The 22,080-nt window shown below is 37.0% G+C and overlaps 1 protein-coding gene and 1 non-coding gene across 2 annotated transcripts in view; one reads left to right on the forward strand and one right to left on the reverse strand.

Moving 5' to 3' along the window:
• The window catches only part of LOC126419513 (uncharacterized), a 730,476-nt gene that overhangs the window by 626,859 nt on the left and 81,537 nt on the right, over positions 1–22,080 (reverse strand). The gene's annotated exons all lie outside the window — the stretch shown is intronic.
• On the forward strand, positions 11,949–12,023 carry Trnas-cga (transfer RNA serine (anticodon CGA)). Its single transcript has one exon. It is a non-coding gene; the product is annotated as a tRNA-Ser (tRNA).

Below are 22,080 nucleotides of genomic sequence, written 5' to 3' on the forward strand. Positions count from 1 at the left end.
TAACGTCGATTTCTAGTAGGGTTTTGGAACATATACTGTATTGGAACATTATGAACTACTTCGAAGGAAACGATTTGTTGACACATAGCCTCTACATTAACGACATAGGAGACAATATCATTAGCATCTTAAAATGTTTGCAGATGATGCTGTCCTTTACCGTCCTGTAAAGTTATCAGATGACCAAAACGAATTGCAAAATCATTTCGACAAGCTGTCTATACGGTGCGAAAAGTGGCAATTGACGCTGAATAAAGAAAAGTATGAAGTTATTCACATGAGTACTACAAGAAATCCACTAAATTTCGATTACGCGATAAGTCACAGAAATCTGAAAGCTGTAAATGCAAATAAATACTTAGGGATTACAATTACAAATAACATAAACTGGAACGATCACATAGATAATGTTGTGGGTAGAGCAAACCGAAGACTGCGATTCATTGACACAACACTTAGACGGTGCAATAGGTCTACTAAAGAGGCTTCTTACACTACGCTTTCCCGACCTGTTCTGGAGTATTGCTGTGTGGTGTGGGATCCGCATCAGGCGAGACTGACAGATACAACGAAAAAGTAAAAAGAAGGGCAGCTTGTTCTGTGTTATTGGGAAACAGGGAAATAGTGCCACAGACATGATACGTGAATTGGAATGACAATCATTAAAACAAAGGCGTTTTTCGTTGCTACGAGATCTTCTCATGCAATTTCAAATACTAGTTTTCTCCTACGAGTGTGAAAACATTCTGTTGCCACCCACCTACATAGGAAGAAATCATCATCACGATAAAATAAGAGATATCAGAGAGTGGAGAGAAGCTTGAAGGTGGTTCATTGAACCCTCTGCCAGGCATTTTATTGTGAATAACAGAGTAATCACGTAGGTGTAGATGTAGATGTAGATGTAGATGCAGGTTTGCTAAGCGCTATATCACCCTGGCATTGTGGCTCACACAAGCGAATGGACTACTCTTGCCCAGTGCCCTCCCTAATACAAACCTCAGTTGACGCCTTCAGCCCATTTTTCCCCTTCTTAAATAGTCAGTATTTCCCAGGATGTCTGATACCGGAATAACACACCAGGCTTTTTACGTTTTCGGAAGCTCCTGTCTGTACCTAGATGATCTATTGATGTAGTGGAATTACACTTTCCTGGAGACATATGACTCTCAAATTTATTTTAGTTAAGGACAGAAGCTTGGGTTTCTGTTGCAATATTGGAGAGCCTTGGCAATACTGATGAATTAAGAAGGGGAAAAATGGGCTAAAGGCGTGAACTGAAGTTTGTCCTATTAAGGGCATTGGGCTAGGGCAGTCTGTGTAGGTGTGTGTGTCACAATGCCAGGGTGGCGTAGTAGTTAGCACATCTGCCTACTAAACAGGAGACGTGCGTTGAAGTCGTGGCCATGGCACAAATTTTAATCATTACTTCCGTGTCTACTGCTATCGAAGATGAAGTTGAGACTCACATGTCTGCTGAAATGTAGCTCAATCAAATTACAGAAAGTTAGGTAATTAAGTATATGAGGCCTTTATAAGTTGAAAAAACTCAAGGTTGTAGAGATTTTCAAAGGGAGCAATAGGAAACTGGTGAGAGCAATGGGGAAAGGACTATGATAAAAGATGAAGATGAGAGGCGAAAAAGCAAAAGCTGGAGAGGATGAAATTGGGAAAATTGAAGACCAAATTGAAGTTTTGAATAACACATCAGGTAGTGAGTTGAAATAACGAAAATTGGAATATAACAGATGAAGGGAACAAACGGGAATGCAGACTTCAAAAACAGAAATTTACAGAAAGTGCAAAATGGTAAAGCGTGTACAGCTAGAAGAAAAACGAGGACTGTTGGAAAGGTGCTACCTCCATATAGACATCCATCTCACGACTGTTTTGATGAGGTCCGCCGCGGTTTGTTTTCTTATGCCAACCTCTTCATCTCAGAATAGCCCTTGCAACCTTCATTCTCAATTGTCTGTTGAATGTGATCCAATCTCTGTCTCACCTGCAGTTTTTGATCACTACAGCTTCCTCTAATACCATGCAAGTTATTCCCTGATATCTTAACACATGGCCTATCATACTCTCCCTTTTTCTTGTCAGGATTTTCCGTATGTTCATTTCTTCATGCAATCTTTAGAGAACCTCGACATTCCTTATTGTATGCTATAAAGACATTATAGAAGAGACATTAGAGAAAAGAGAAACACCTGTATGAATATTAAGCGCTCAGATGGCAAGCCAGTATTAAGCAAGGTGGTGGGAGCTTAAAGATGAAAGGAAATACAGAAGAGCTTTACAAAGCAAAGAAGCATGTAACAATATTATGGAAAGGGAACAAGAAGCAGAAGGAGATGAGGTACTGGATGTGCTCCTTGGAAAAGAATTTAACAACGCACTAACACCTAAGCCTAAACAAGTATCCTGTGTGTAGACAAAATTCCCTTAACATTGTTGAGATGATTGGGAGAAACAGCCATGGCAAAGCTATTCTAGCTGGTATGGTTGATATGTAAAGCAGCCAAAAATATCCCCAGAACTTACGAAGAATGTAATAATTAGAGTTACAAAAAGGTGAAAAAGGTGAAATATCTGAACATTACCGAGCTATCAGTTTAATAATTCGTGGTTACAAATTACTGACAAGAATTATTTACAGAAGAATGGTAAAACTGATATACAGTCTCTGAAATTCTCAAGATAGTACGAACACAATACAGTGAGTGGAAGATTGTATAAAGTTTCTAAAGATAGGCAGGCAATTATAAGAATGACTATAGCCCAAGGACTTTAAAGGGAAGCAGTAGTTGAGATGGGAATAATATATGGCTTTAATCTATCGTCGATGTTATTAGATCTGTACACTGAACAAGGAATGAAGTAAACCGAGGAGAAATTTGGAAAAGGAATTATAGCTGAGTGAGAAGACAAAAATTTTTGCGGTTTACTGACGACACTGTAATTCTGTTAGAGATGGAAAAATCTTCTAAGATTAATCGATTCGTACAGGTAGTGTCTTGGAAAAAAGTTATAAGGGGAACATCAACAAAAGTAAAACAAGAATGATGGGGTGTAGTGAAATTAAATCAGATTATGTATAGGAAATTTAATGAGGAACGTTTTGCTAGTTGGAGAGAAAAATAACTGACGATGGCAAAAGCAAGAAAGTTATTAAATACGGCCTTGCAATACGAAGGAAGTATTTTCTGAAAGAAAGGTATGTAGTGTCTAATATAAATGGAAGCGTTAAGAACTGTTTTCATACAATATTTGGCTAGAGTAGACGGTGCCCTTGTAGGAATGTAGAAAATGGACGATGAACAGGAGTGACAAGAAGAGAGTAAAAGTTATGGAACAAAGAAATAGAAGACTCTGGGTGAATGTTATAGCTGTCAGTTAATTTTCACATGATTGGTTTCTAAATGAAGGTACCCCATCATAGGCCAACATGAAATGTGAGCAAAATAAAACTGACCCAGAAAATATTTTATGCAAATCACCTGCATCAGGACTGGACGATGAGTGTTGGGTTGCCTATCTTAAGGTGCATAAAGTATTTTCTGGGCCAGTTTTATTTTTCGACATTCTATGATGGGGCACGTGTATAGAAGTTCGAACATAATAATTTAACCATATTTAGGTTGTATCTGTTTGTGTTTTATCTGGCCAAGAAAGAGAAGATAGAAATGTGGAAAGAATGTTTTTATGTTTCTCACGTTATCATTACACGTTTCTGATGTAAGTACAATGTACTGTACTTTGTATTTGTTCCTGGGTCAATATGTTTCTGTTCTCATCACCATATTCTTTTTAGAGTATAGCATATATAATATAGAATATATAGTAAGCCATAGGGGCCCAACGTGCTACAGCGAAACCAGAGAAAGGGCTCTGACAGGTTGAAAGTTAAATATAACATGCTATGTGTCATTTTCTTCCTCTCTGCATCTGTCTCTCTCTCTCCCTCCCCCCCCCCCCCTCTCTCTCTCTCTCTCTCTCTATCTCTCTTCTTTTCTGTAGTTATGTTGTCTGTGTCATTATCAGAAATATGCAGTTTGGTTGGTCCGCCACCGTTAATGTTGCTCTTCTTCTCACAGAAAGTAGTAAAAGTAACGTAAATCAATTTTCTATGTAATAAGTTGAACGCAAACTGACGGCGTTTTTCATGTAGGCGAATTTTGTGAGCCCAGTATTACGATATAAACAATGTTCGCGGTCGTCCTGTAAATGAAACTAATTAAAATACGACTGAAAATTTAAAAAATAAACCTTTCAATTAACCCACTGACAATAAATAAATTAGCAGTATATTATTTGATAAGCCGACCATTTGGCTTCTATTACACGTGGGATTTCATTACCTTAATTTAGCGATGAAAATCAATTATGAACTCATAAACTACACGTTTCATTCACGAGCCTTCGCTGTGATTAAGCTGTTACAGGTGCCTTGTGGTCGTTTTAGTTTCACATTACTGAAATCTGTAGTCTGAAAACCACGAAGTGACTTGTATTTTGCAGTGTCTTCTGCCAATAATTCACAAAAGAAGTGCATGTTGTTTTCTATGAGAAACTCTATTATTTTCTTTAAAAAAATCACCTATGAAAACTTCGATATCGAGTTTAGCATTTAACCAGCAGTGTCTGCACTGATAAAGATATATGCAAGTGTGTTTCACTTGTGTCCACTTTCCTGTTGATTTATCTTCAAAGTAGTTTGATGATAATTCTTTCCTTTGTCATAATTTCCACGATGAGAGAGTTCGCACATGGTGTATATATCCACTGCCTGCCTTTTTGACAGCAATGAGACCGTGCTGCTTGGAATACGGGTCTAGCTACTGTCACTGATTATATGAATGAATAAATTATGCAATTTGGAGACATACTTATGATACTTACAACGGTGTTCTAGTGATTTCTTTCATCAAAGATAAAGTTGCAGGCTCACTTCACCTCCGGTATGCTGTAGATCTGCAAATTATGATGACAAATGTTTCCTGCAGCTGGGCCCCATGACGGATGACACCTACTCAGAAGGCCCGCCCAAACGAGGGTCCAATGTAAATGTTGAAGCTGGATCAATAAAATCCAGATGGCGTCTTGAGCTGCCTAATTACCATGGACGAGTGCTGCGTATGTTAGAGCGACCCTGAGTCAAATGGCAATAAAGGGAACACATGGATCCACTAGCGCAGAAAAAGGCGAAGACACAGTCATCATCTGGCGTAGTGGTGCTGAGTACGCCAGGAGCTGTTACCAAGTGGTGCTACATGATTACTTTCGTAAGAGGCAAATCGTCAGAGAGTGTAGAATAGAAACCTCCTGATTGGGTTATGGGGCTGTGAAGGCGAAACTTCACAGAAAGCTGCCCAAGGGGGTGTTTCTGCACCACGATGACACCCCAATTCATTTGGCACAGGACACTCACCAGTGCTACCCTTTTCGCTCTCGGATTTTGCTTCGACGCTCCTCTTCTCCTCTCTATCCTCCTAACATTGCACACAGTGACTAGCACCAGTTTCCTCAGAAAAAGGAAGAATTTCGTGACAGTCATTTTCAGAAAGACGACGAGGCGACTTTCAAGATGGAACGTTTCCTTATCAGCCATAAGGGCTGTTGGCCTCCGCCAAGTTGTATGTAGTTGTGAAACTGTGTTGCGTTGGAGACAGAAAGTGTAAGGAAGGACGAAAGTCAGATTTCTTGCTCAGGCGTCGTATTCAGGTGCCGTACAGTGGTTCCACTCATACCCTGCATCTCGCAAACACTGTATTATGATTGGAACAAAAAGGTCGTAAACGAGATATGTGGCATTAGGGGTCCTAGAGGGTACACTATTATGCCCATCACTCTTCTCATTAAATGTTATTGATATGTCAATTATTCTCTCGCATTGCAAATATCACTTATACAGTGACGACAGTCTATTACAAGCATGTAAATACCGATTTAATTGCCGTATCAATGTGGATACTAAGCATAGGCTTGAAACTTAACCCATCAATAACTTTAGACGCTCACAAAACACATATTACCCTTCAGTTCAGAGACTCTCTTCCACAAATAATCCTAAGTGGCATAGATATAGCCTGTTCTTCTTCTGCAGAGAAATTCGGAATAACTGTTGAACGTCATTAAACTGAACGCACAACTGCAGTCTGTAAGAAGGTGTACTCGCAACAGTAATATAAAAATAACGTCCTTTCAAGCTTAAAAAGAAGTTCATAAAGACATCAATACTCCCCATAATCTACTACGGTGAAGCTAATCACCAAGCACTTTCGTATGAAAGCTCATGCAGGCTGTCACTGATAATGAATGCTTTTGTACTATACATTTGTGACGTACACTTTCTCGATCACGTAACACCAGTGTACGAGCAATTATCGTGGCTACCTGTCGATAAACATAGAGACAGTAGTAATGGGGTCTGTATGGACCACTTTTTCCCTGAGATATGTTTAGACCAAATTGCCCAACGAACCACGACCAAATAACAAATGTACATTAACAATAAAGATAGTGAAATGAAGCTCAGTAAATGATCAAGCAATAATATTACATGATGACAAAGAAAAATTATAATAAAAAAACCGCTGGATCACTTATGAGCAATCGCTCTACACATCTAATTAAAGGAGGAAACCAGGAAATAAATCAAAAATATGAAAATTTTGATAAAATTTCAAAAATCCATAGGGTACCCCTTAGACCCTCAAAAATGGCCGAAAATGATTAATTTATTTTTGGTGAAGATAAAAATTGAAAGAGCAAAAATATGTTTTTTATATAATAAATATTATGTCGAATAATAATCTACAAATTAATGAGAGTGTGAGTGAAAATGAGCGTGTGATTAAAGAATTTGCCTCCCAATATAAACTCAAACAACTAAAGAGTTTGGTAAGATATACAGAATTAAGTATTACTACAAATTTAACAAACAAGAACTATCTGAACAAATTCTTAATGAATGAAAGTCGTTATGAACAGCAAGACATAAAAGATCGAACAATTGACAAGCTAAAAAAAATGGTAAAGGATCAAAATATAAATGTTATTTCTAGGTTCAACACACCCAAATTAATAAAAACAACAGCAGATTACAGAAGCAAACTACTAGGAGGACCAGCATCTAAGTTTTCCGACATATTGGAAGACAAGAACGTAATAATTAGTTATATAACAACTTTCCCTTTGACAGTATGTTATTTGAAATGAAGAAGAACTTTAAAGTAGTAGAAGTAAGTGAACCACTATTCAGTCACAAATTTAAGACTTATACAACAGAGTTTCAAATAAAATTAAAAAATATAAAAGGAGAAACAATAACACAAACCATGAACCGTTTACATAGTACTTTAGACAACATGATTGATCAAGCTAAACACACCTCCAAGTTTCAAGCAGGTGATAAAATTAGAGTAATGGCACTTAACAATGGATTATCTGTTTAGCAAGAGTAATAGAAGGCAGATTTCAGACTACCTAACAGATCAAAACGAAAATTTCTGTTCCGACACTGACAATGTTGAGTGTTTATGGAAAAAGTTCAAGGCAATCGTAAAATGCGTTTTAGACAGGTACGTGCCGAGTAAAACTGTGAGGGACGGGAAAAACCCACCGTGGTACAAAAACAAAGTTAGGAAACTACTGCGAAAGCAAAGAGAGCTCCACTCCAAGTTTAAACGCAGCCAAAACCTCTCAGACAAACAGAAGCTAAACGATGTCAAAGTTAGCGTAAGGAGGGCTATGCGTGAAGCGTTCATTGAATTCGAAAGTAAAATTCTATGTACCGACTTGACAGAAAATCCTAGGAAGTTCTGGTCTTACGTTAAATCAGTAAGTGGCTCGAAACAGCATATCCAGACACTACGGGATGATGATGGCATTGAAACAGAGGATGACACGCGTAAAGCTGAAATACTAAACACCTTTTTCCAAAGCTGTTTCACAGAGGAAGACCGCACTGCAGTTCCTTCCCTAAATCCTCGCACAAACGAAAAAATGGCTGACATCGAAATAAGTGTCCAAGGAATAGAAAAGCAACTGGAATCACTCAATAGAGGAAAGTCCACTGGACCTGACGGGATACCAATTCGATTGTACACTGAGTACGCGAAAGAACTTGCCCCCCTTCTAACAGCCGTGTACCGCAAGTCTCTAGAGGAACGGAGGGTTCCAAATGATTGGAAAAGAGCACAGATAGTCCCAGTCTTCAAGAAGGGTCGTCGAGCAGATGCGCAAAACTATAGACCTATATCTCTTACGTCGATCTCTTGTAGAATTTTAGAACATGTTTTTTGCTCGCGTGTCATGTCATTTCTGGAAACCCAGAATCTACTATGTAGGAATCAACATGGATTCCGGAAACAGCGATCGTGTGAGACCCAACTCGCCTTATTTGTTCATGAGACCCAGAAAATATTAGATACAGGCTCCCAGGTAGATGCTATTTTTCTTGACTTCCGGAAGGCGTTCGATACAGTTCCGCACTGTCGCCTGATAAACAAAGTAAGAGCCTACGGAATATCAGACCAGCTGTGTGGCTGGATTGAAGAGTTTTTAGCAAACAGAACACAGCATGTTGTTATCAATGGAGAGACGTCTACAGACGTTAAAGTAACCTCTGGTGTGCCACAGGGGAGTGTTATGGGACCATTGCTTTTCACAATATATATAAATGACTTAGTAGATAGTGTCGGAAGTTCCATGCGGCTTTTCGCGGATGATGCTGTAGTATACAGAGAAGTTGCTGCATTAGAAAATTGTAGTGAAATACAGGAAGATCTGCAGCGGATAGGCACTTGGTGCAGGGAGTGGCAACTGACCCTTAACATAGACAAATGTAATGTATTGCGAATACATAGAAAGAAGGATCCTTTATTGTATCATTATATGATAGCGGAACAAACACTGATAGCAGTTACTTCTGTAAAATATCTGGGAGTATGCGTACGGAACGATTTGAAGTGGAATGATCATATAAAATTAATTGTTGGTAAGGCGGGTACCAGGTTGAGATTCATTGGGAGAGTGCTTAGAAAATGTAGTCCATCAACAAAGGAGGTGGCTTACAAAACACTCGTTCGACCTATACTTGAGTATTGCTCATCAGTGTGGGATCCGTACCAGGTCGGGTTGACGGAGGAGATAGAGAAGATCCAAAGAAGAGCGGCGCGTTTTGTCACCGGGTTATTTGGTAACCGTGATAGCGTTACGGAGATGTTTAATAAACTCAAGTGGCAGACTCTGCAAGAGAGGCGCTCTGCATCGCGGTGTAGCTTGCTCGCCAGGTTTCGAGAGGGTGCGTTTCTGGATGAGGTATCGAATATATTGCTTCCCCCTACTTATACCTCCCGAGGAGATCACGAATGTAAAATTAGAGAGATTAGAGCGCGCACGGAGGCTTTCAGACAGTCGTTCTTCCCGCGAACCATACGCGACTGGAACAGGAAAGGGAGGTAATGACAGTGGCACGTAAAGTGCCCTCCGCCACACACCGTTGGGTGGCTTGCGGAGTATCAATGTAGATGTAGATGTAGATTCTGGACAAAAGCAATATCCACACCAGTAACAACTGAACTTAATGCACGAAACGTTTTGGATCATATACAAAGAATTTTAACTTCAGACGAATCAGTCGACATAGAAGAAACAACATTAATCATACAAGTGATCAAAATACCAAGAGGAATTAAAACTAACAAAAAACTACTTAATATCACTGAAGACAAAAGAATCAAGAAGTGTATAACATTTATTAACAATAAAGATAACCTCTGTTGTCCACGTGCAATAATTACAGCTTTAACCTACATAACAAACATCATATTTGACAAAGACCTAAAAACAAAACATTAAAGACATAAGAAGAGGTCGAAAGATACAAACAACGTTAACCAAGGAACTTTGTAATCGTTTAAGTGAATATAATGAAGAAGGATTTACACTTGAAGACATTAAACGATGTGAAGAACTATTGAACGTACAAATAAAAATCGTGTGTGCTGAAAACTTTAATTCTATCATTTACACCGGAAAAAATCGTGAAACACAAATATATCTGTACAAGAATGGGAACCACTTTGATGTAATCAATAGTATGCAAGCCTTTATTGGTTCTAATTATTATTGCTACAAGTGTGACAAGGCTTATAACACCAAAGAGAGACACATAGAATGTAAACCAACAATATTAGCTTGTTACATGTGCAAGAAAACAAAACATGAAGAAAGAGAAATAAATAAGATTTACTTCAATGACTGCAATCGCTACTGCTACAACGAAACCTGTAAAAATAATCGTAAAGAAGTATGCAAGAAAATTTATAAGTGTAAAGGTTGTAATAAAATTCTCGATCGATCAAAGAAACACACGTGTGGTTATTACTACTGTCATAATTGTAACGAAACGGCTAAAGAAGGATCTCACCAATGTTTTAAGCAAAAGATGACAAAAAGGTTCCAGATGTGATGACGAAATTGCATGTGTATGTAATATGACTGAAGAACCATCGATTACCAAGCTGTTTCTATTGTTATTTAAATGTTGTAACAAATCAAGTCTTGGTAAACAAATTGTTGAAAGCAGTAAGAAGTACGAACGCATGTTGAACTGGAAAGAGCTTAAATCTTTATAGACAAAAAAAAAAAAAAATCAGGTAACATAACACAAGACGAATTTGAACGACGAGTTAAAGAGGTTCTTATTGAGCGAATAAAATTAATAAACTGGTGTAAACACACTGAAAAGTACATTTTCTTTGACTACAAAGCACAACAACAAACAGGAATACACATAGCTAATTATGTAGTTGCACACGACTTTGAAGGTAACAAATACTACTTTCAGAAGAACAATTAATTTTTGCAAATGGTTAATTTCCGAAGAACACAAGAATTACACATGTATAGCACAAAACTCCAAAGCTTATGATTCACATTTTGTCCTTCAGTACTGTATAAAAAATGGTTTGAAACCTTACACGATTTACCAAGGATCAAAACTCATGTTGCTACAAATAGAGAAAATAAACTTAAAAGTTATCGACAGCATTACTTTCGTTCCACAACCACTTGCTTCGTTTCCTAAAACATTTGGTTTTGAAGAACTAAAGAAAGGTTACTTTCCACACCTGTTTAACACACCTGAAAATGAAGATTATTTCGGACCAATACCTGCTGCTAAATACTGTGGACCAAGAACAATGAAGAAAGAACAAAGAGTAAAATTCTTCCAATGGTACAAAGAAAAGAAACAAGAGAATTACATATTTGATTTTAAGAAAGAACTTAAAGAATACTGTGATTCAGTTGTAGACATCTTACGTAGAGGTTGTATTGAACTAAGAAACCAGTTCCTTGAAATTACTAACATTGATCCTTTCCAATATCTAACAATAGCTAGTGTTTGCATGGGTATTTACCGATCAAAATATATTCAAGAGAAAACCATAGGTGTGATAAAAGAAAACAAAAAAGAAACATTTTCCAAACAATCGAAAGCTTGGCTTAACTCTTTTGAAAACCCCAACATTCAACACGCATTAAATAACAGTGAAGTAACAATTTGTGGTTCAAAAGTCTATGGTTTTGATTCTACAACCAGAACTGTTTATCAATATCATGGATGAAACTTCCTGGCAGATTAAAACTGTGTGCTGGACTGAGACTCGAACTCGGGACCTTTGCCTTTCGCAGGCAAGTGCTCTACCAACTGAGCTCCAAGCACGACTCACGCCCCGTCCTCACAGCTTTACTTCTGCCAGTACCTCGTCTCCTACCTTCCAAACTTTACAGAAGCTCTCCTGTGAACCTTGCAGAACTAGCACTCCTGAAAGAAAGGATATTGCGGAGACATGGCTTAGCCACAGCCTGGGGGATGTTTCTAGAATGAAATTTTCACTCTACAGCAAAGTGTGCGCTGATATGAAACGGGGCGTGAGTCGTGCTTGGATAGCTCAGTTGGTAGAGCACTTGCCCGCGAAAGGCAAAGGTCCCGAGTTCGAGTCTCGGTCCGGCACACAGTTTTAATCTGCCAGGAAGTTTCATATCAGCGCACACTCTGCTGTAGAATGAAAATTTCATTCTATAAATATCATGGATGTTTTTGGCACGTATGTAAAGAATGTTACAAAGAAGATTTGCATTATAAAACAACTTTAAGAACACAACAACTCGAAAACGCTGGTTACAAAGTTATTGACACCTGGGAATGTAAATGGACTAAAGATAAACAATACAAAACAATGATGAACAAAACTAATGTTATAGAAAACCTTAAGTTTAGAGACGCATTCTTTGGTGGTATAACAAATGCTTCCAAATTAAAAGTTGTCGACAAGGAAATGAAATACATCGATGTTTGTAGTTTGTATCCAATGGTTCTCTACTATGATCAATTTCTGATTCGTCACTCAAAAACAATAACAAACTTAAGCCCTAAAACCTATCCTTTTAAAGACTTCTTTGGTTATGTGAAATGTAAAGTCCTACCGCCAAGAAAACTATATCACCCTGTTTTACATGTTAAAGATAACAACATAAAAAAACTAATGTTTTCTCTCTGTAACCAATGCATGATTGACCAAACAAAAAGCTGTACACACTCTGATGAAGAAAGAATGATAACTGGTTCTTGGACAACACTTGAACTAGACAAAGCACTTGAGATAGGTTACAAATTAATTGAAGCGTATGAGGCACAACATTTCCACCAAAAAAGCAACGACCTCTTTACAGGTTACATAAGAGACTTCATAAAAATAAAACTTGAAACGTCACCATGGCAAAACGATTACAAAACAAAACAGGATTACATAAATGATATTAAGCAAACACTTAACATCGATTTAGAACCACATAAAATGGAACCTAACCCTGTAAGAGAGCTGTAACCAAGTTGTACTTAAACTCACTTTGGGTTAAGTTCGGACAAAGACAAAACCTAGCTCAAACTGAATACGTTATAGATGTAAAACGCTGGTATGAACTGCTCTTGGACGATAAAATTGAAATATCAGAATGTTTGTTTATAATGGATGATATGGTTCAAGTGAACTACAAGTACAAAGACCACTACATTGAGAATTATAACCCTACAAACATCCACATAGCAACTTTTACCACAGCACATGCACGATTAAGACTTTACGACATGTTTGATAAATTGTGTAAAAACGTGGTTTACTATGACACCAACTCAATTGTTTATATAGTCAACAACAACAACAAAGTCAAAACTGGTTGTAAACTTGGCGAATGGACAGATGAATTAGGTAAAGGAAACTACATCACTGAATGGTACTCACCAGTCCTAAAAGTTATTACTACAAAACCAACAACAACAAAACAGTTATGAAAATCAAAGGCTTCACGCTAAACTACGAAAACTCTACAGTCCTCAATGAAGAATGTATGAAATATATTGCCAACAAAGAACAAGAGAAAATAACACTTCACTATAAACAAATAAACAGAAACAAGAAAACAAAGGAACTAGTTAACGAACCAACAGAAGAAGAATTCAAAATGGATTACAACAAACAAGTCATATTACCAGAAATGAGTAACATAATTGACACAAAACCATATGGATATTAATCAACTTAAAGAAATCAAACTACATAACTAAAATGAAATTGAAAATCGCTATTGCTTTTATAAGGAACTAGTGTTTCTCTATAATAAATGGGTTAGTGTTGTATGGTCGATTCATGTATTGATAAAATTTTTGTATTGTTGATATATATGTTATCACTAATATTCATTATAATTATATTTCATATCATCAACGAAATCCTTTATAAAGAAATAAAACTAGTAAATGAAAGTAGCATATTGTTAACACAATTAAATGAATTCAAATCACAAGCTAGTTTTTAAGTGTGTATGTGTGTGTTTTAGTATTAGTACTTTTATAGGTGGTGCTTATAAAAGAACATGTGTGTATGTATGTACTATCAAATTAAAATAATTAAAAATGTCATACGGTACTCCCTTAGACCCTAAAAATGATCAAAAAGGATTAATTTATTTTGTGTGAAGATAAAAATCGAAAGACTATAAATAAGTTTTCTTATATAATAAACAATATATAATGGAAAATAAAACTATAACTGAGCTTAAACAATACTGCAGAGAAAATGGAATCCGTGGTTATGCAAACCTTAGAAAAACAAATCTAATTGCCTTAATCAAAAGACACAATGTAACAAACCAACAACAACAACCACAAGATCAATGTAAGACAGACAACCAAAACGCTTTAGTAAAGAATCAACAAAGCATTACTAATAAGCTTCTAATGACACAACCTGACTACAAACTAGTGAAGTTCTATGATGATGAAGAATTAAGACAAGATGTAGTGAAAACACTTAGAACTAAAAACATTAAATGGAGAAATGTATCAGAATATCCTAATCTCTCAGAAGACTTTATGAGAGAATTTAAAAACGAATTACATTGGTCCAAGGTGTCATATAGTCAAAAGTTTACAGAAGCATTTATAAGAGAGTTCAGTCACAAAGTCGATTGGCATGGTATTGGATGTTCATGAAAACTAAGCGAAGATTTAATCAGAGAGTTTCAAGATAAAGAATGCAATTGGTTACATTTTATTGCATATCAAAAAGTGTCAGAAGATTTCATTAGAGAGTTTGTTGAAATATATATATATATATATATATATATATATATATATATATAGAAATCCCCAAGCAGTTGGTCAATGATTCTAACGCTCAGAAAAGACTTTTCAGAATAGTTTTTAAGAGATTTCAGTAACAACTATGACAACAATATGTGGTATACATTTTTGTCGATATCAAAAGTTAAGTGAACAATTCATTCGAGACTTTAAAGACCAAGTTGACTGGAATGTTATTTGCTCTAACCAAGAACTTTCAGATGAATTCGTTATAGAGTTTGCAAATAAAGTTAATTGGTGCACTTTAATAACTAAGAACAAGGTGTCTAAATTTTTAATTGAAAGAATCAATCGTTGTATGTATAAAAGTGTTGGGAAAAACTAAAAACTTTGCAGAATATGTTTGTTCGAAAATCGTCGTTCTAATAAAGTAGAAACAGAATGAGATTTTCACTCTGCAGCGGAGTGTGCGCTGATATGAAACTTCCTGGCAGATTAAAACTGTGTGCCGGACGAGACTCGAACTTGGGACCTTTGCCTTTCACGGGCAAGTGCTCTACCAACTGAGCTACCCAAGCACCAAGGTCCCGTATTCGAGTCTCGGTCCGGCACACAGTTTTAATCTGCCAGGAAGTTTCATATCAGTGCACACTCCGCTGCAGAGTGAACATCTCATTCTGGAAACATCCTCTTTCTTTCAGGAGGGCTAGTCTAGCATGGTTCCCAGGAGATCTTCTGTAAAGTTTGGAAGGTAGGAGACGAGGTACTTGTGGAAGTAAAGCTATGAGGATGGGGCGTGAATCGTGCTTGGGTAGCTCACTTGCTCGCGAAAGGCAAACGTCCTGAGTTCGAGTCTCTGTCCGGCACACAGTTTTAATCTGCCAAGAAGTTTCAAAGTAGAAACAGTTTGTTATCATTTATTCTGTGAATCATGGTTACACAATAACAACACCTGTCCAATATGTAGACGTTTTCTAAGATGTGCACCATTAGAAATGAATAACAATGTTGAGCATGATTTTAATAATCCACTTATTTCTGAATGTGAATGGGACACTGATGAAGAAGGTGAAATACATGTTAGAACTCGATATGAATCTGATTCTGACTAGATTACCACATGAAGGAAAATGATTCTAAAAAATATTTTTAATTACATAATAAATAGGATCATGGGATCCATTATTAATAAACTCAATGAGATAGGTAAACCAAATATTCCATTCAAGAACCTAAATGAACTTTCACTAAACAAAGCACTATTGATCAAAGAGACTGAACTACTCAAATCTAAAGTTGGTACTAAGGTGGTTGTTTATATAGATGACTACAAGGTAATTTCACCTGATCATTACATTGAAGCATTTGATTAAAAAACAGAAAAGTAATTAACGATGGTAAAGAACAATTATATCTTGTCTATGAAGGTAAAATCAATTTGAGTGACAGTAGAAGTTTTCACAAGTTTGAATTTACAGGAAAATCAAACGAAAAACAATCAGAACCAGAAATGAGCAGTGGTGAAGATGATTAAATAATTTTAATTTTAAGTTTGTTCTTTTCTGCTATTTTTAACCATAAAAGCTAAGTAGTTATTTTATAAGTTGAAGTAGATCTATCTTGTGTTTAAGCTCTAATGTTTCTACTTCTCTCTTATGTTTCAGTTTTTCCATCTCGAGATCTTTCTTAAGTTTCATTATTTCCTTTTCCATCTTTGCTTTGTTCTTAGCTGCTGTTAAAGTTTTTAGTTTTAGTTTTGTTTTGAATGCTTCTTGTTCATTTAATAGTTCTTGAATGTCTGAGTTGTACATCATGTTTAATTCTTAATAGTGTTTTTTGTATTGTTTTTTATTAAGTACTTCTATTATATTTGATCTTCGCATACGTGATTCAAAGTATTTAGAGACTGACCTTTCAGCATTGGATATGTACCGCAGGTCGATATAAGAAAAGCATCTGAGAGTTAAGTTGAAACCTTTTATATTGGAAAATGTTTTTGTGTGATCTTTTGTTCTTTCTTCCAGATTTTTTGTCTTACCATATTTGTAAACACCACAAATATCTCCTATGTCTTCTTTTATGTTTAGTTCTTCTCTACATTCTTCTGCAGTACCCAATGAAAACAAATAAATACGTGATACAGGAAGAGATGAAGCATTTAAATCAGTTGTAACAACATTACGTATTGCTTCTTTTGATCTTAGTTAGTTGTTTAATGTTTTGTTTTCTTCTTCTAGTTATTTCATTCTGCTTGTTAGTTGTTATTGTCCTGTTCTTCTGATTGATGGTAATTCTTCGCTTGTGACCCATCTTTTAAACTCTTTAGCTTTTGTTGTTTTGATGAAAAGATTAAAGAGTATAAGCCCGATTCATTAATAAATATCGTTCGTTTTTCATAATGGGTTAGACACCGTGTTTCTCTTGGTCTCAATCATGCTTATGTTTGTTTATCTTCTTCGTCAATATGTAATTTTATTGCTTCATCTGTGTTTTTATATTCGAGTATTTTCGCTGTGTCTTTACCTTTAAACCATATCTTAACGTCGTTTTTCTCAACAACAGTAATGTCGTATACATGTTTCGATTATTGAAGGTAAAACCTCACTATTACCCATCGTTTAAACTGTTTAGCTGATGGTAGTTTAGTTTGAAAACAGACCTGATTCATTAATAAATACATAATGTCATTGCATGTTTGAGAGGGAGCCCTGTTTCAGGGCCCCTTGTTTGTCATATGTAGAAGAGGTGCCCCATTTCAGGGCCTCTTGTTTGTCATATTTAGAAGATGCACCCTGTTTTTCTCTTATAAGATCTTCATATCTAATTTTATCTTCATCGTTTACATGTCTCTCGATTGGATGTTTCGAGTTCTCATATCCAAGTATCGTTGCAACATCCTTACCTTTAAACCATATCTTAAGAAGGGAGGGGTGATTTATCCCTCCTTTTTGATTGTATATTAGAAGAGAAGGGCAAATTGTTGTTCATATGTTTTATAATAAATATGTTACGATTTTTGTTCATGATTTTCTTTGTTACAGTCTGTGATGCAAACCAGATCTTATGTGTTATCAATAAACTGCACGCTTATGGTTATCTAAAAGATAATTCCACAAATTTAAATGAGGTTGATGCAGCTACATTATGCCACTCTTTATCGATTTTTCAAGAATTCTATAATTTAAATATAAACGGACAAATGTATTCTGACACACTAAAACTACTTCATTCGCCAAGATGTGGTGTTGAAGATCAGCTTGAATTTAATGTACATCGCGAAAAATGATTAAAGAACACTCTGAAATGGCATTATTATTTAGCAAGTGGAGAAATATTAAAATTGACTCAGGAAGCATTTGATTTGTGGGCGCAATATACGAATCTTGTCTTCTACCATGACAAAAACAATCCAGACATTCTAATATCTAACAAGCAAGGTCAACATATGTTTTGGAAGAAGAGAGAATACTACAACACCATACTTAATGGAAGAGGCGGTTCACTCACACACGCTTAATTTCCTAATTCTCAAAACTGCCTTATTGAAATTCATATGGATGCTAATGAATTATGGGACTTGAAAAATGATGGTAACAGATCAAATGGTCAAATTAGCTTATTTAAGGTATTAGTTCACGAAATTGGTCGTGCACTTGGAATTCAACATTCAAATAACCCTCAAGCTGCAATGTATGCCTTTTATAATGATAGAAGTAGCGGGTTGGATCTTGATGATATATTAGCAATTCAAAATCTATATCGAACTAAAAATAAATTACCTCAACCAAACCCAGTACCAAGCCCACCACCTGAACATCCACAACTACCTAAACCACCTGTCCAACAACCAAACTTATGTGATTTAAAGAATGTTAACGCTTTTTTCCCCTCATGAACCATGGACCTTGCCTCAGCGATACAGATAGCCGTACCATAGGTGCAACCCGATGGGAGGAGTATCTGTTGAGAGGCCAGACAAATGCGTGGTTTGCGAAGAGGGGCAGCAGCCTTTTCAGTAGTTGCAGGGGCAACAGTCTGGATGATTGACTGATCTGGCCTTGTAACACTAACCAAAACAGCCTTGCTGTGCTGGTACTATGAACGGTTGAAAGCAAGGGGAAACTACAGCCGTAATTTTTCCCAAGGGCACGCAGCTTTACTGTATGGTTAATGATGATGCCGTCCTCTTGGGTAAAATATTCCAGAGGTAAAATAGTCCCCCATTCGGATCTCCGGGCGGGGACTACTCAAGAGGACGTCGTTATCAGGAGAAAGAAAACTGGCGTTCTACGGATCGGAACATGGAATGTCAGATCCCTTAATCGGGCAAGTAGGTTAGAAAATTTAAAAAGGGAAATGGATAGGTTAAAGTTAGATATAGTGGGAATTAGTGATGTTCGGTGGCAGGAGGACAAGACTTTTGGTCAGGTGAATACAGGGTTATAAATACAAAGTAAAATAGGGGTAATGCAGGAGTAGGTTTAATAATGAATAAGAAATAGGAATGCGGATAAGCTACTACAAACAGCATAGCGGACGCATTATTGTGGCCAAGATAGACACGAAGCCCACACCTACTAAAGTAGTACAAGTTTATATGCCAACTAGCTCTGTAGATGACGAAGAAATTGAACAAATGTATGATGAAATAAAAGAAATTATTCAGATAGTGAAGGGAGACGAAAATTTAATAGTCATGGGTGACTGGAACTCGGTAGTAGGAAAAGGGAGAGAAGAAAACGTAGTAGGTGAATATGGATTGGGGGTAAGAAATGAAAGAGGAAGCCACTTGGTAGAAGTTTGCACAGAGCACAACTTAATCATAGCTAACACTTGGTTCAAGAATCATAAAAGAAGGTTGTATACATGGAAGAAGCTTGGAGAGACTATAATGGTAAGACAGAGATTCAGGAACCAGGTTTTAAACTGTAAGACATTTCCAGGGGCAGATGTGGACTCTGACCACAATCTATTGGTTGTGAACTGTACATTAAAACTGAAGAAACTGCAAAAAGGTGGGAATTTAAGGCGATTGGACCTGGATAAACTGACTAAACCAGTGGCAGTACGGAGTTTCAGGGAGAGCATAAGGGAACAAATGGCAGGAATGGGGGAAAGAAATACAGTAGAAGAAGAATGGGTAGCTTTGAGGGATGAAGTAGTGAAGGCAGCAGAGGATCAAGTAGGTAAAAAGACAAGGGCTAGTAGAAATCCTTGGGTGACAGAAGAAATACTGAATTGAATTGATGAAAGGAGAAAATATAAAAATGCGGTAAATGAAGCAGGCAAAAAGGAATACAAATGTCTCAAAAATGAGATCGACAGGAAGTGCAAAATGGCTAAGCAGGAATGGCTAGAGGACAAATGTAAGGATCTAGAGGCTTATCTCACTAGAGGTAAGATAAATACTGCCTACAGGAAAATTAAAGAGACCTTTGGAGAAAAGAGAACCACTTGTATGAATATCAAGGGCTCAGATGAAAACCCAGTTCTAAGCAAAGAAGGGAAAGCAGAAAGGTGGAAGGAGTATACAGAGGGTCCATACAAGGGCGATGTACTTGAGGACAATATTATGGAAATGGAAGAGGATGTAGATGAAAATGAAATGGGAGATATGATACTGAGTGAAGAGTTTGACAGCGCACTGAAAGACCTGAGTCGAAACAAGGCCCCGGGAGTAGACAACATTCCATTAGAACTACTGAAGGCCTTGGGAGGGCCAGTCCTAACAAAACTCTACCATCTGGTGAGCAAGATGTATGAGACAGGCAAAATACCCTCAGACTTCAAGAAGAATATAATAATTCCAATCCCAAAAAAAGCAGGTGTTGACAGATGTGAAAATTATCGAACTATCAGTTCAATAAGTCATGGCTGCAAAATACTAATGCAAATTCTTTACAGACGAATGGAAAAACTAGTAGAAGCCGACCTTGGGGAAGATCAGTTTGGATTCCGTAGAAATATTGGAACACGTGAGGCAATACTGGCCCTACGGCTTATCTTAGAAGCTAGATTAAGGAAAGGCAAACCTACGTTTCTAGCATTTGTAGACTTAGAGAAAGCTTTTGACAATGTTGACTGGAATATTCTCTTTCAAATTTTGAAGGTGGCAGGGGTAAAATATAGGGAGCGAAAGGCTATTTACAATTTTTATAGAAACCAAATGGCAGTTATAGGAGTTGAGGGACATGAAAGGGAAGCAGTGGTTGGAATGGGAGTGAGACAGGGTTGTAGCCTCTGCCTGATGTTATTCAATCTGTATATTGAGCAAGCAGTGAAGGAAACAAAAGAAAAATTTAGAGTAGGTATTAAAATCCATGGAAAAGAAATAAAAACTTTGAGGTTCGCTGATGACATTGTAATTTTGTCAGAGACAGCAAAGGACTTGTAAGGGCAGTTGAACGGAATGGATAGTGTCTTGAAGGGAGGATATAAGATGAAAATCAACAAAAGCAAAACGAGGATAATGGAATGTAGTCAAATTAAGTCGGGTGATGTTGAGGGTATTAGATTAGGAAATGAGACACTTAAAGTAGTAAAGGAGTTCTGCTATTTGGGGAGCAAAATAACTGATGATGGTCGAAGTAGAGAGGATTTAAAATGTAGACTGGCAATGGGAAGGAAAGCGTTTCTGAAGAAGAGTAATTTGTTAACATCGAGTATAGATTTAAGTGTCAGGAAGTCGTTTCTGAAAGTATTGGTATGGAGTGTAGCCATGTATGGAAGTGAAACATGGACGATAAATAGTTTGGACAAGAAGAGAATAGCAGCTTTCGAAATGTGGTGCTACAGAAGAATGCTGAAGATTAGATGGGTAGATCACATAACTAATGAGGAGGTGTTGAATAGGATTGGGGCACAACTTGACTAGAAGAAGGGATCGGTCGGTAGGACATGTTCTGAGGCGTCAAGGGATCACCAATTTAGTATTGGAGGGCAGCGTGGAGGGTAAAAATCGTAGAGGGAGACCAAGAGATGAATACACCAAGAAGATTCAGAAGGATGTAGGTTGCAGTAGGTACTGGGAGATGAAGGAGCTTGCACAGGATAGAGTAGCATGGAGAACTGCGTCAAACCAGTATCAGGACTGAAGACCATACCAACAACAACAACAACAACAACAACAACAACACTTTTTTATTTGTTAAAGTGATGATGTATGTGTTTCATAAAGAGTGTGTTTGGATAAAACAAATTAGCGAATCAAACTTCAATAATCCTCAAAATATTCGCAAATGGTTAACATTTTTACCTGGTAACTCTGAAAAGATTACCGCTATTTATCAACGTCCATCTGGCGAAGTTGTTCTTTTTATAAACAACATGGTGTACATGATAACGTTTCCAGACTTACGTCTTGTAAGTGGTTATCCAAAAACCCTGCCTGATATGGTAATTCAAACGAATACAAAAATAAATGGGATTGT

This window comes from Schistocerca serialis, chromosome 9, assembly GCF_023864345.2.
Source record: "Schistocerca serialis cubense isolate TAMUIC-IGC-003099 chromosome 9, iqSchSeri2.2, whole genome shotgun sequence".
Lineage (NCBI taxonomy): Eukaryota > Metazoa > Arthropoda > Insecta > Orthoptera > Acrididae > Schistocerca > Schistocerca serialis.